Genomic DNA, 13,112 nt, shown 5'->3' with positions numbered 1-13,112 from the left:
CACTAATCAGATATCATATAATACATGACAGTCCTGTACCTTACATGGATCCAGACATCTCACTATTCATTGTTCCAATTGCTCTGATAGATTAATGTCAAGCTGGCAGCTCAGGGGACATGTCCTTCCTGCTGCAGCTTAGGGGATGTACCCTTTCTTCTGCATCTCGGGGGGGGGGGGGGGTGTACTTTCTGCTGCATCTCAGGGGGCATGTCTGCTGCAGCTCTTTCTCTATCACAGACCAGGGGACATTTGAAGGCTGGAACTGAGCATGTGCAACCACCTCAGCGAGGTAGACAGAGAAATAAGAAACAAAACAAACAGCAGGTGGCGCTATACCAATACATTTTATGTAATAACTAATTGACTATACAACATTTTTTATTACATGCAATTGCAAAAAAAAATCAGTTGCTGGTTTGGAAACTGCAGAATATTTTTTGTAGGAAAATTGCCTTTAATGAGCACAGAAATTTTGGACTACAAAAAAGTAATATCACAGGGATAAAAGGTGGAAAAAATATCAAATTACTGAATTATGAGATGCGGAATGCTTGATGGCATATATACTTGTATGTATACACCTCCATAAAAACACAGTAAGAGACGTGACTTTTAGATTTGGAAATAATGAAAACTTCACATAGTATAAGCCGAGCGGCACATCTCCATATCTCGTCATTACCGCTGACATTTAGCCGCATGCCAGTTAAATTACACAAATATTTTGCAGTTCTCTGAATAATTTGGAGCGGATTGCTGGATTGACTTTGACGGGTGAGTGGCTATCACTTTGCCCTTTTGAAATGGAGAATGTTAAGCCTGCCACAATTTTCCTATTGGAACCGTACAGTTTCATGAGACTGAGACCTGATGGTTCAAAGTAAGAGAACAATAAAGACCATTTACTAACAATGCACTTAATTTGGCAAAAAATTTGCTTTTGGCCTCATGGACATGACCGTAGTTTTGGTCCGTATCTGATCCGCATCAGATGTGGACCCTTCATTTCAATGAAAATGAGTGTGCTGTCGGCAAACGTTCTGCCCTGCCAAAAAAAAAAAAGCGCAGGATATGTCCTATTCTTGTCCATTTAGCGGACAATGGACATTCGGAAACAGAATGCACACAGAGTAGCTGCCGTTTTTTTAAATGAAATGAATGGTTCCACATATGGTCCATAAAAAAAACGAAACGGCCACGGAAAGAAAATACATTCGTGTGCATGAACCCTAAGGGTAACACCCAGCTGGCAATTTATTTATAAATTTTAGGAAGAATAACCAAGGGACAGGAATTATTTTAGGACAGAGTAGGGACATTTTTTAGGTCCAGGGCTGCCACCATTAAACTGTCAGCCCTGGCTTACGTGATGCGGTATTCCAATATGCTGTAGAATAAAAAATAGAAAGGACAATAAAAGTCCTCTTGTGTAATAAAATACATAAATGAATAAAGTTGAACAAAATAATTTTTTTTTAAATGTGCAAATAAAATATATTGTTAATAATAAATGTATTCTAATTCTGCAGCTAAGGTCTGTATTAGGAGGCTCTGCAGCAGCTGAGGTGTGTATTATGAGGTTCTGCAGCAGATGAGGTTTTAATTAGGAGGTTCTGCAGCAGCTGAGGTGTGTATTAGGAGGTTCTGCAGCAGCTGAGGTGTGTATTAGGAGGTTCTGCAGCAGCTGAGGTGTGTATTAGGAGGTTCTGCAGCAGCTGTATACTGTGTGTACTGTATAATATACATTGAAGCTGCTATACACTCACCTAAAGAATTATTAGTGCCCCCATACTAATACGGTGTTGGACCCCCTTTGCCTTCAGAGCTGCCTTAATTCTACGTGGCATTGATTCAACAAGGTGCTGATAGCATTCTTTAGAAATGTTGACCCATATTGATAGGATAGCATCTTGCAGTTGATGGAGATTTGAGGGATGCACATGCAGGGCACGAAGCTCCCGTTCCACCACATCCCAAAGATGCTCTATTGGGTTGAGATCTGGTGACTGTGGGGGCCATTTTAGTACAGTGAACTCATTGTCATGTTCACTGTACTATGAATTCTTTATTTTCAGAATTTTTCAAAACAAACAATGACCTTTTGGCCATATTTAGTAGTATACAGAGTTGATATTACAGGTCAGATACATTACATTACATATATTAACTACTTGACTTATCTTTATAGATCCATGAGTTATATTATGCGGTATATCAATGATCATAATCCCCTATTATCCTAAAGGTGTTAAATAAAGACTTAATGGGGGACCATGGTTGTCTGGACCATATGCCATTTATACATAAAAGGTAAGATAGAAAAAGGGGGAGAAAGGTGATAGAAAGAGAGGAAAGATGAAGAAGAGGAGGGGGGGGTGAAAGGGGGGGGGGGAGATAATGAGTAAGGTTAAGCTATTTCAATGCTCAGTAGAACTGTATATGAGTTAAGGAACTAGGGAACTATGTTCAAGATCTAGGTCAGGGTGTCGGTTAGGTCAGTTATTTTCATTGCCTATCACTCCATAGCCTCCAAGGGTGCCAGGTTTTCAGAAATTTATCGTGGTTTCTGTTGATCCAGCTTGTCATTTCTTCGAAACTACTAATTTGATTTACCTTGGTAATCCATTCTTTTATTGTGGGGGCGTTTGCGTCTCTCCAGTGGAGAGGTATGATAGATTTGGCAGTCGCAATAAGGTGGGTTACTAAATTGCGTCTAGATGGTCTGTAAAGGTCAGTTGGAAGTGAGAAGAACACCATTTCAAGTGTGATCTTTAGTTCTATAGCCGAGACTGTATTTATTATCTTATTAACGCCTTCCCAGAATGGGATGATTAGAGGGCATGACCACCATATATGGGATAAAGATCCCTCTCCAATGCCGCATCTCCAGCATTGCTTGTCACCGGACAGACCGCTTTTGTGTAAGAACTCAGGAGTTCTGTACCATCTGGTAAGAAGCTTGAAATGATTTTCTTGTAGTCGTATACATGTCGATGCTCCATGTGAGAACGTTAGAATCTTTTTGAGTTCCTGGTCTGAGAAAATGATGTTAAGCTCTCTCTCCCATTCTCTAATATATAGTGTTTTTTTTTTTCCAGTCTCTGCTCCCAATAATGCGTATAGTGCTATTATTTTCCTCTGCTTGAGGAGTGGGGATAAAAGAGTTTTTTCAAATTCTGTCAGTTGTCTCACTGAGTTAGATCTCTCCCTCAGTTCTCCGCATACAGCTCCTATATATGCTCATTGTCATGTTCAAGAAACCAATTTGAAATGATTCGAGCTTTGTGACATGGTGAATTATCCTGCTGGAAGTAGCCATCAGAGGATGGATACATGTTCTCATTCTGTTTACGCCAAATTCGGACTCTACCATTTGAATATCTCAACAGAAATCGAGACTCATCAGACCAGGCAACATTTTTCCAGTCTTCAACAGTCCAATTTTGGTGAGCTCGTGCAAATTGTAGCCTCTTTTTCCTATTTGTAGTGGAGATGAGTGGTACCCGGTGGGGTTTTCTGCTGTTGTAGCCCATCCGCCTCAAGGTTGTGCGTGTTGTGGCTTCACAAATGCTTTGCTGCATACCACAGTTGTAACGAGTGGTTATTTCAGTCAACGTTGCTCTTCTATCAGCTTGAATCAGTCAGCCCATTCTCCTCTGACCTCTAGCATCCACAAGGCATTTTTGCCCACAGGACTGCCGCATACTGGATGTTTTTCCCTTTTCACACCATTCTTTGTAAACCCTGGAAATGGTTGTGCGTGAAAATCCCAATAACTGAGCAGATTGTGAAATACTCAGACCGGCCCGTCTGATACCAACAACCATGCCACGCTCAAAATTGCTTAAATCACCTTTCTTTTCCATTCTGACATTCAGTTTGGAGTTCAGGAGATTGTCTTGACCAGGACCACATCCCTAAATGCATTGAAGCAACTGCCATGTGATTGGTTGACTAGATAATTGCATTAATGAGAAATAGAACAGGTGTTCCTAATAATTCTTTAGGTGAGTGTATGTCAGTCAGACAAATTCCATCAATTTGAATAATAATAATAATAATAATAATATTTTTAAAACACTGTCTTACTTTTCCGACGGAAATAGTCAGAAAAGAAAAAGAAACTGCCTGGCTGTATTTTGCTCATCTTCACTTCTCATATATAATGCATTCGTAAAGTCTTCAGACGTTCAGATCCTTTCACTTTTTTCATACTTTATTATGCTGCGGCTTTGTGCTAAAATAAAATAAAAAAGTATATTTTTTTTCCCATCAATCTGCCCTCAATTACCTCATAATGAGAAAGTGAAAAGTGAATTTTACAAATGTTTTAAATTGATTAAAAGAGAAATAACAAAGGGGGACATTTACTAAGAACGGCAATTTAGACGCTGGTCTTAGTCCATGTCTGCTGGCGCTTTATGCGCCTAAGTTATGTAGAGGCTCCGGATGTGCAACTTGCTTAAATCCAGGCCAGCTCTCTTGCTGGAGTAGATTTAAGTCATTTTCTTCACCAAAAACAAGTGTACAAAATGATAAATGAGACAGGCAGGCCCCTTCCCTGCCACGTCCCCTTTTTCTGCCACCTCAAAAAGTGGCGTGAGCGGGGAAAAGCTGAAGATTGAGCCTCAAATCTCCTTTGCGACCAAATCTGCAACAAAAGTACACCAAAAAGTGTCATACTTCACATCATAAATTACCGCCAAAATTTTTACTTGGACATACAGTGCTGCCCATAATTATTCTCATACCCCTGGCAAATTTTGACTTAAAGTTACTTTTATTTAACCAGCAAAAAAATTTTTGGGACGGGAAATGACACAGGTGTCTCCCAAAAGATAATAAGACAATGTACAAGAGGCATTATTGTGGGGGAAAAAAAATAACATTTCTCAGCTTTTATTTACATTTGAGCAAAAAGTGTCCAGTCCAAAATTATTCCTACCCTTCTCAATAATCAATAGAAAAGCCTTTATTGGCTATTACAGCAATCAAACGCTTCCTATAATTGCAGACCAGTTTGTTGCATGTCTCCACAGGTATTTTTGCCCATTCATCTTTAGCAATGAGCTCCAAATCTTTCATGTTGGCGGGTCTTCTTGCCATCACCCTGATCTTTAGCTCCCTCCACAGATTCTCAATTGGATTCAAGTCTGGACTCTGGCTGGGCCACTACAAAACGTTAATGTTGTTGTCTGCTAATAATTTCTTCACCCCTTTTGCTGTGTGCTTTGGGTCATTGTCATGCTGAAATGTCCACTGGTGCCCAAGTTTCTCTGCAGACTGCCTGATGTTGTCATTGAGAATCCTCATGTATTGCTCTTTTTTCATGGTGCCGTTTACTGTGATTAGGTTCCCTGGTCCATTGGCTGAAAAACACCCCCAAAGCATTAGGTTCCCACCACCATGTTTGACAGTGGGGATGATGTTCTTTGGGTTGAAGGCTTCTCCTTTTTACGCCAAATGAAGGAAACATCATTGTGACCAAACAATTAAATTTTTGTTTCATCTGACCATAATACAGAAGACCAGAAGTCTCTTCTTTGTCCAGATGAGCTTTTGCAAAGGCCAAGCAAGCTTTTATGTGCCTTATCTGGAGAAGTGGCGTCCTCCTTGGTCTGCATCCGTGGAACCCAGCAGTGTGTGTGTCCGTTGGATTGTCTGCCTTGAGAAATTGCCACCAGGTAGAGGCCAGATTCACCAGGATGGCCTTGGTGGTGATCCTTGGATTCTTTTTCACCTCTCTAACTATCCTCTTGGTCAGCACAGGTGTCACTTTTGGCTTCCGACCACGTCCTCTGAGATTTTCCACAGTGCGGAACATCTTGTATTTTTTGCTCAAATGTAAATAAAAGCTAAGAAATGTTTTTTTTTTCCACAATATGTACATCGTCATATTATCTTTTGGGAGACACCTATGCTATTTCCCGTCAAAAAATTACTTGCTGGTTGAATAAAAGTAACTTTAAGTAAAAATTTCCCAGGGGTATGAATAATTATGGGCAGCACTGTAAGTGTTCAGACCATTTACTATGACTCTTGAAATGTATCTGTGGAGGCCTCTCCCATTTCTCTTGCTCATCCTTGAGATGTTTCTACACCTCGATTGGAGTCACCTGTGGTAAATTCTGTTGATTGGACATGATTTGGAAAGACAACCTTGTCTATGTAATGTCTCACAGCAGACAATGCATATCAGAAAAAACTAAGACATGAGGTGGAAAGAACTGAATGTAGATCTCAGAGACAGGATTGTGTGGAGGAACAGATCTGGAAAAGGGTACAGAATATGTCTGCTCCACTGAAAGTTGCCAAGAGTACAGTGGCCTCCATAATTCTTAAATGGAAGAAGTTTGGAAAAACCAGGACTCTTCCTAAAGCTGGCTACCCTCCAAACTAAGTAAGGGAACAGGGCCTTGGAAAGAGATGTGACCAAGAACTTAACTGCCACTCTGACTGAGCTCCAAATATCCTGTGTGCAGATGGGAAAATTTCTAGAAGGTCAACCATTACTGCAGCACTTCACCAATCTGGGATTTAAGGCTAAATGTCCAGCCTCTCCTCAGTAAAAGACACATAGAAAGTTTCTCAGTCTGAGAGTACAAAAAGGACTCTCAGACTGAGAAACAAGATTCTATGGTCTGATGAAACCAAGATTGAGTTTTTTGGGCTCAATTCTAAGCATTATCTCTGGAGGAAACCAGGAGGTGTCCAATACTGTCCCTTACAGTGGTGGCAGCATCATGCTATGTTTAAGCGGCTGGGACATGGTGAAAATTGAGGGAAAGCTGAATGGAGCAAAGTACAGAGATATTCTGAATATGATTCAGAGTTCTGTGGACCTCAGTCTGGGCTGAAGGTTCACATTCCAACAAGACAATGACCCTAAGCACCAAACCAAGACAACACAGGAGTGGCTTAGGGACAACATTATGAATGTTCTCAAGTGGCCCAGCCTGAGCCTGACTTGAACCCAATCGAACATCTCTGGAGAGATCTGAAAATGGTGGTCCAACGATGGTCTGCATCCAACCTGACAGAGCTTGACAGGATCTGCTGAGAACAATGGCAGAAATTCCCCAAATCCAGGTGTGCAAACCTTGTGTATCATACCCAAGAAGACTGGAGTCTGGAATCATTGCCAAAGGGGCTTTAACTAAGTCCTGAGTAGTGATCAGCGGCAGGGGCTATATTTGAATTTGCGATATTTCACGAATATTTGCACAAATATTCGTCAGATATTTGCAAATTTGAGATAATTTTTTTGATTGCGAAAAATCGCCAATGTAATATTCGCGTAATGCTCGCAAAATACAGGCGTGGGTCACTTTTGCTACATTTTCCAAGCTGCTAGAAGTTTCATGAGACTGGAGAAAATGCTTGGCACGGCAGAACATTAAAAATGGCTTTATATGCAGTTAGAGTGCTCCGATATATTCGCAATTGCGCTAATCAGCACTAATGATGCGAATATTTTGGCGCAATACGTGAAACTTCACATTTTAGCAGGTCTGACTACATATTACTGATTGGTGCACCAAGTATTGTTGTGACATCATAGCACTATGTCTGTAGCATGTATGTATGGACAGCAGAACCTATCAGCTCCACTATATCACTATCTAACCTACACTGACTATCTCCCACTAACTATCTGTATTATATATATAAGCTAACTATCTATCTAATGTAGTGTGGAAAGCACAGAGCACAGCAATGACACTGCTCTCTCTCTCAGAACGTTAAAAAACTGTAGAAAATGGCTGCTGGGGAGATAGACATAGACATTGCAGCCTTCTCATTGGCCCACAAGCAAGAAGGAAGGTTACTGATGAAAATAAAAATCTCGAATATTTGAAATTACGAGCATATATCACTCTATTCTAAATATTCAAAAAAAATTCGAAGTGCCGATATTCGCGATTAATATTTGCGATTAGAATATTCATGCCCAACACTAGTCCTGAGTAAAGGGTCCGAATACTTATGTTAATGCATTTTCCTTTTTTTATAAATTAGCAAAGATTTCTAAAATTTGGTTTTCACGTTCTCATCATAGTGCAGAATGATAGGGGAAAACTGGATTTTTTATTTTATTTTAGCACAAGGCTGCAATATAACAAGATGTGAAAAAAGTGAAAGGGTCTGAAGACTTTCCAAATGCATTGTATTTCTCCATCTACAGCAGCAGTTCGCATTCTAAAGTAGGTAGGTAGCTAAGAGGTGGTCATTTCCATGTTCAATAGGACTGAAACTTCTTTAATACTGTACCAAGATGCAATTTTGGAAGCAACGTATTACCGCTTCTCCCAAGGTCAGGAGGGACGAAGGACCATTACATGGTAATTGCTGTTTCATGATTTCAGAGATGATTACAGAGTATATTACATTATAAAGAATTAGGCATCGCTCTCTGTAACAGCCCATACCTCTTTTCCTGTCAATCGCAGTCTGATTTTCCACACTGCAGAAAATAATAGTTATCCATTACAGTTCTTGTACTTTATCGCACAGCTGTAACCACTTTCTAGATGCCACAAAATTATTTCCAAATCCTGGAAAATGGTGACCTTTGTTTTTTGAATTGAAACTCCAATAAGGCAGACCATTCCTCTTACCAAGTCTTGAGACAGTTATGCTCAGTCATCGGTGGCTATGAAGAGAAGACAGACCTGGAATATTCCCTGGTGCAGGAAGTGAGCCAGATTGCGACTGTTGCAGGGCCGCCAAACAATTCAGTGCAACCTACTTCTTAAGCCTGGCCATGGGTTATTCTTTTTGCCATGTGAGCATCAGAATTTCTCTGCAGAAGAAAGCTGACATCCTGCACAATGACTCACCCATAGGCAGCAAATTGAGCAGCAGGTCCACCAATAGATGCTCAGAGACATCATGGACTTGCTGATGCCCAGAAGCACCATTGTAGTAGACAGTCTTACCCAGCTTAGGCCTCTTTCACACGTCCAAGTCTATGATGACATCTGTGATAATATGGTCAGTGGTTCATTCGTGAAGACTTCCATGTAGGATCCGTGGTTGGGCCTTGTGTTCCTTTAGTTTGCCCTCAGTGTGTCATCTGTATTCCACGTACACTGCTAGGCTGAAAATTAAATTAATATTAGGGGTTTTCCAAGACTTTTATACTGATGACCTATCTTCTGGATAAGTCATCAGTATCTGATCAGTAGGGGTCTGACACCCAGGACCCCCGTTGACCAGCTATTTTGAGAAGGCCATTGCGCTCAATGTAAGTGCCATGGTCTTCTCGCAGATTAGCCTAGACCAGTGATGGCGAACCTATGGCACGGGTGCCAGAGGGGGCACTCAGAGCCCTCTCTGTGGGCACCCACACCCTGGAAAAAGTCTATGGTGTATCGATATGCCTTAGACTTTTCCTGCCATTCATCAACGCAGGGCGCACTATGAACGGCACAGGCAGCGCACTGAATGTAGGCAGGATATTATAGCTAAATCATAAAGTACTTGGATAATATACTACAGTATATTGGACTGTAGTATTCACGTTAACTTGCCGTGTTGGCACTTTGCGATAAATCAGTGGGTTTTCGGTTGCATTTTGGGCACTCGGTCTGTAAAAGATTCACCATCATTGGCCTAGACCATGTGATGTCACATTCATTAGTCACATGGTCAAGGTGCAGCTCAGCCCCATTGAAGTGAATGGGGCTGAGCAGTGATGCCAAGCACAGCCACTATTTAATGTATAGCACTGTGCTTGGAGAGCAGAGAGAAGCTTGTGGCTCTGCTGTGAGCACCAGTGTCTTCTCAAACAGCTGATCAGTGAGGGTCCCAAGTGTCCAACACCACTGTTTAGAAAGTGATGGCCTAGAGGAAAGGTCATCAGTATAAAAGTCTGAGGAAAACCCTTTACAGTGCCTTGCAAAAGTATTCACCCCCTTTTTTTCCTATTTTGTTACATTACAGCCTTAAGTTCAATGTTTTGTTAATCTGAATTTTATGTGATGGATCAGAACACAAAAGTCTAAGTTGGTGGAGTGAAATGAGAAAAATATATAAATAAAACTATTGCTTAGAAATAGAAAACAGAAATTTGGCATGTGCGTATGTATTCACCCCCTTTGTTAGGAAGCCCTAAAAAGCTCTGGTGCAATCAATTACTTTCAAAAGTCACATAATTAGTGAAATGATGTCACCTGTGTGCAATCTAAGTGTCACATGATCTGTCATTACATATACACACCTTTTTTGAAAGTCCCCAGAGGCTGCAACACCTAAGCAAGAGGCATCACTAACCAAACACTGCCAGGGGTGGACCGAGAACCCACAGGGCCCCTGGGAAAAATAGATCAAGGGCCCCCTTCCAGGCCCCATCCATGTTCCGCCTCCAGCCATGCCCATATCCCGCCTCCACCCCGCGGTCGCACCGCGATCGTTACGCCCCTGATCCCATCACTACAGAAATATAGCGCCCCATACCTCTTACATCCAGTAACATCTCCTTTGATCTAGATGTTCTCTGTCCTCGTCTTCTCCTTTCAGACCAGACCACCATTTTGTCGCCATTTTCCATCTCTGCAGTTTGACAACAAAAAAAAATCTTACTTTTCCATCATCCTCCCATCTTCTGGACAAATCATCCTACTACCCCCAATACTGTGCCTCTGTGCTCCGCAATACTATACTGCAGGAACATATAATACCCCTGATAATACTAGTCCCACACAGAGCCCCCCATATAAAATACCCCTTCTTTGTGGCCATAGTAGAAGCCCCCATAGTGCCCCATAATAATGTGCCAGTAACAAGTGCCCCCCATAGATATCCCCCAATCATGTGCCAGTAACAAGTGCCTCTCCCCCCATGTGCCAGTAACAAGTGCCTTTCCCCCCTCATGTGCCAGTAACAAGTGCCTTTCCCCCCCATGAGCCAGTAACAAGTGCCTCTCCCCCCATGTGCCAGTATCAAGTGCCTCCCCCATATGCCAGTATCAAGTGCCCACCCCCCCATGTGCCAGTATCAAGTGCCCCCTATGTGCCAGTATCAAGTGCCTCTCTCCTTCCCCCCATGTGCTAGTATCAAGTGCCCCCCATGTGCAAGTATCAAGTGCCCCCCATGTGCCAGTATCAAGTGCCTCTCTCCTTCCCCCCCATGTGCCAGTATCAAGTGCCTCTCTCCTTCCTTCCCCCATGTGCCAGTATCAAGTGCCTCTCTCCTTCTTCCCCCATATGCCAGTATCAAGTGCCCCCCCATGTGCCAGTATCAAGTGCCCCCCATGTGCCAGTATCAAGTGCCTCTCTCCTTCCACCATGTGCCAGTATCAAGTGCATCTCTCCTTCCTCCCCCCCATGTGCTATCAAGTGCCTCTCTCCTTCTCCCCCCCATGTGCCAGTATCAAGTGCCTCTCTCCTTCCTCCCCCCCATGTGCTATCAAGTGCCTCTCTCCTTCTCCCCCCCAATGTGCCAGTATCAAGTGCCTCGCTCCCCCCCCCATGTGCCAGTAACAGATAGTCAGAAAAAAAAAACAACTTTTACTTACCTCTGCAGCGATGCAGGCCTCTTCCGGTCTGTGTCCTGTGGTGTACGGCTCAGGCGGCGCGATGACATCATCGCGCCACATGAACCGGCCTCTGATAGGCTGCCTGCACAAGGCCTGCAGCCTATCAGAGGAACAGGGAAGGGTGACGCCTCCCTCCCCTGCCCTACAGCACAGCCATCTATATAGCTGTCCTAAGGACGGCGATACAGATGATTATGGAGATGAATGCTTCCATAAGGGAGGCGTTCATCTCCCTGTGACATACAGCAGGCCCCCTTCCCGGCCGGGCCCTTGGACCACATCCGAAGTGCCCGACCGCTCAGTCTGCCTGTGTACACTGCCACTAAGACCAAGGAACTCTCCAAACAAGTAAGGGACAATGTTGTTGAGAAGTATAAGTCAGGGTTAGGTTATAAAAATATCCAAATCTTTGATGATCCCCAGGAGCACCATCAAATCTATCATGGACTTCCGTTATACCCGGGTGCTCAATCAACACTAGTGCTAATGCTTTACATTGGTAACATTCTAGTGCACCTGGTAGCCTGTGTCACATGGCCTGTTATAGGTGGGGCTCGTAGCCTCCTCCTCCCTCCCATTGTATTAGGGATCTAACTATGGAGGTATGTAGGAGTTTGGCTGTGAGTCGGTCCTTAGAACCTATCAGACTGTGTTAACACACGATAGGTAGTTTAGCGGTAGGACCCACGCCACACTGAGATACCTTGACGAGGTGCGCAGGGCTCCAATATGTTCCTGACTGGAAGATATTGGCTAAAGTCTCAGCTTTTAACATCAGCGTGAGGGTTTAGCCAGTATGGTCAGTCGCATATTATTGTGGTGCACCTTTTTTCAGTGATTTATGTTCCTTCCCAGATGGCAGAATTTGTTGCAGAATTTCCGCAACTGAAAATCAGTTCTATTCACGTGTATGGAGCTTAACGAATTCTGTGTGCATTCCAGCAAATCAACCCAATTCAGGTGAATGGAGCTGACTATGGAACAAAATCTGCTGCGTGTGAAGACATTCTTATAAAGATACACGTTCCCGCTGATAAGTACTGACACCTTGGTCATATAGGTACATATCTGAGGTTGAGATCTTCCCTGGCATCTGATTTGGGGCATGAAAAAATCGAAGGTTCTGGTCTGGGTTCTAAAATAATTTAAAGGTCTGCAATCCCACTTAATTTGAAGCTTGACGTCTGGGGTCTGAATTCTTTTCATGGTTTAGGGTCTGAATTACAAATGCAGTACAGTAACTTATAAGATCTTGTTCATCACTTTAGGGTAGGGGTTCCCCACTGGTACGAAAGTTGGTAAGCCCTGTCTTCATTGACGCATAAGACACCATTGGAGGATGTAAAGTGAATGTCCTTCCCATTTTTAAAACCTCACTACCTCATTACTTCCTGAGTATGGTGACCAAGTCTCCATTAACACAATTGACACTGCCTGATCCACCACCAGACATAGCTAGGAATGCACTGCATATGATGTATACATTGGACTTAATAAGAAATGTGCATGCAATAATGTCCTAAGTGTCCGCTTATGGCTACTGTCTCCTATCAATATGCCATAAATGCCG

Source organism: Bufo bufo, chromosome 5 (assembly GCF_905171765.1).
Source record: "Bufo bufo chromosome 5, aBufBuf1.1, whole genome shotgun sequence".
Taxonomy (NCBI): domain Eukaryota; kingdom Metazoa; phylum Chordata; class Amphibia; order Anura; family Bufonidae; genus Bufo; species Bufo bufo.
Note: the sequence above shows the minus strand (reverse complement) of the source record.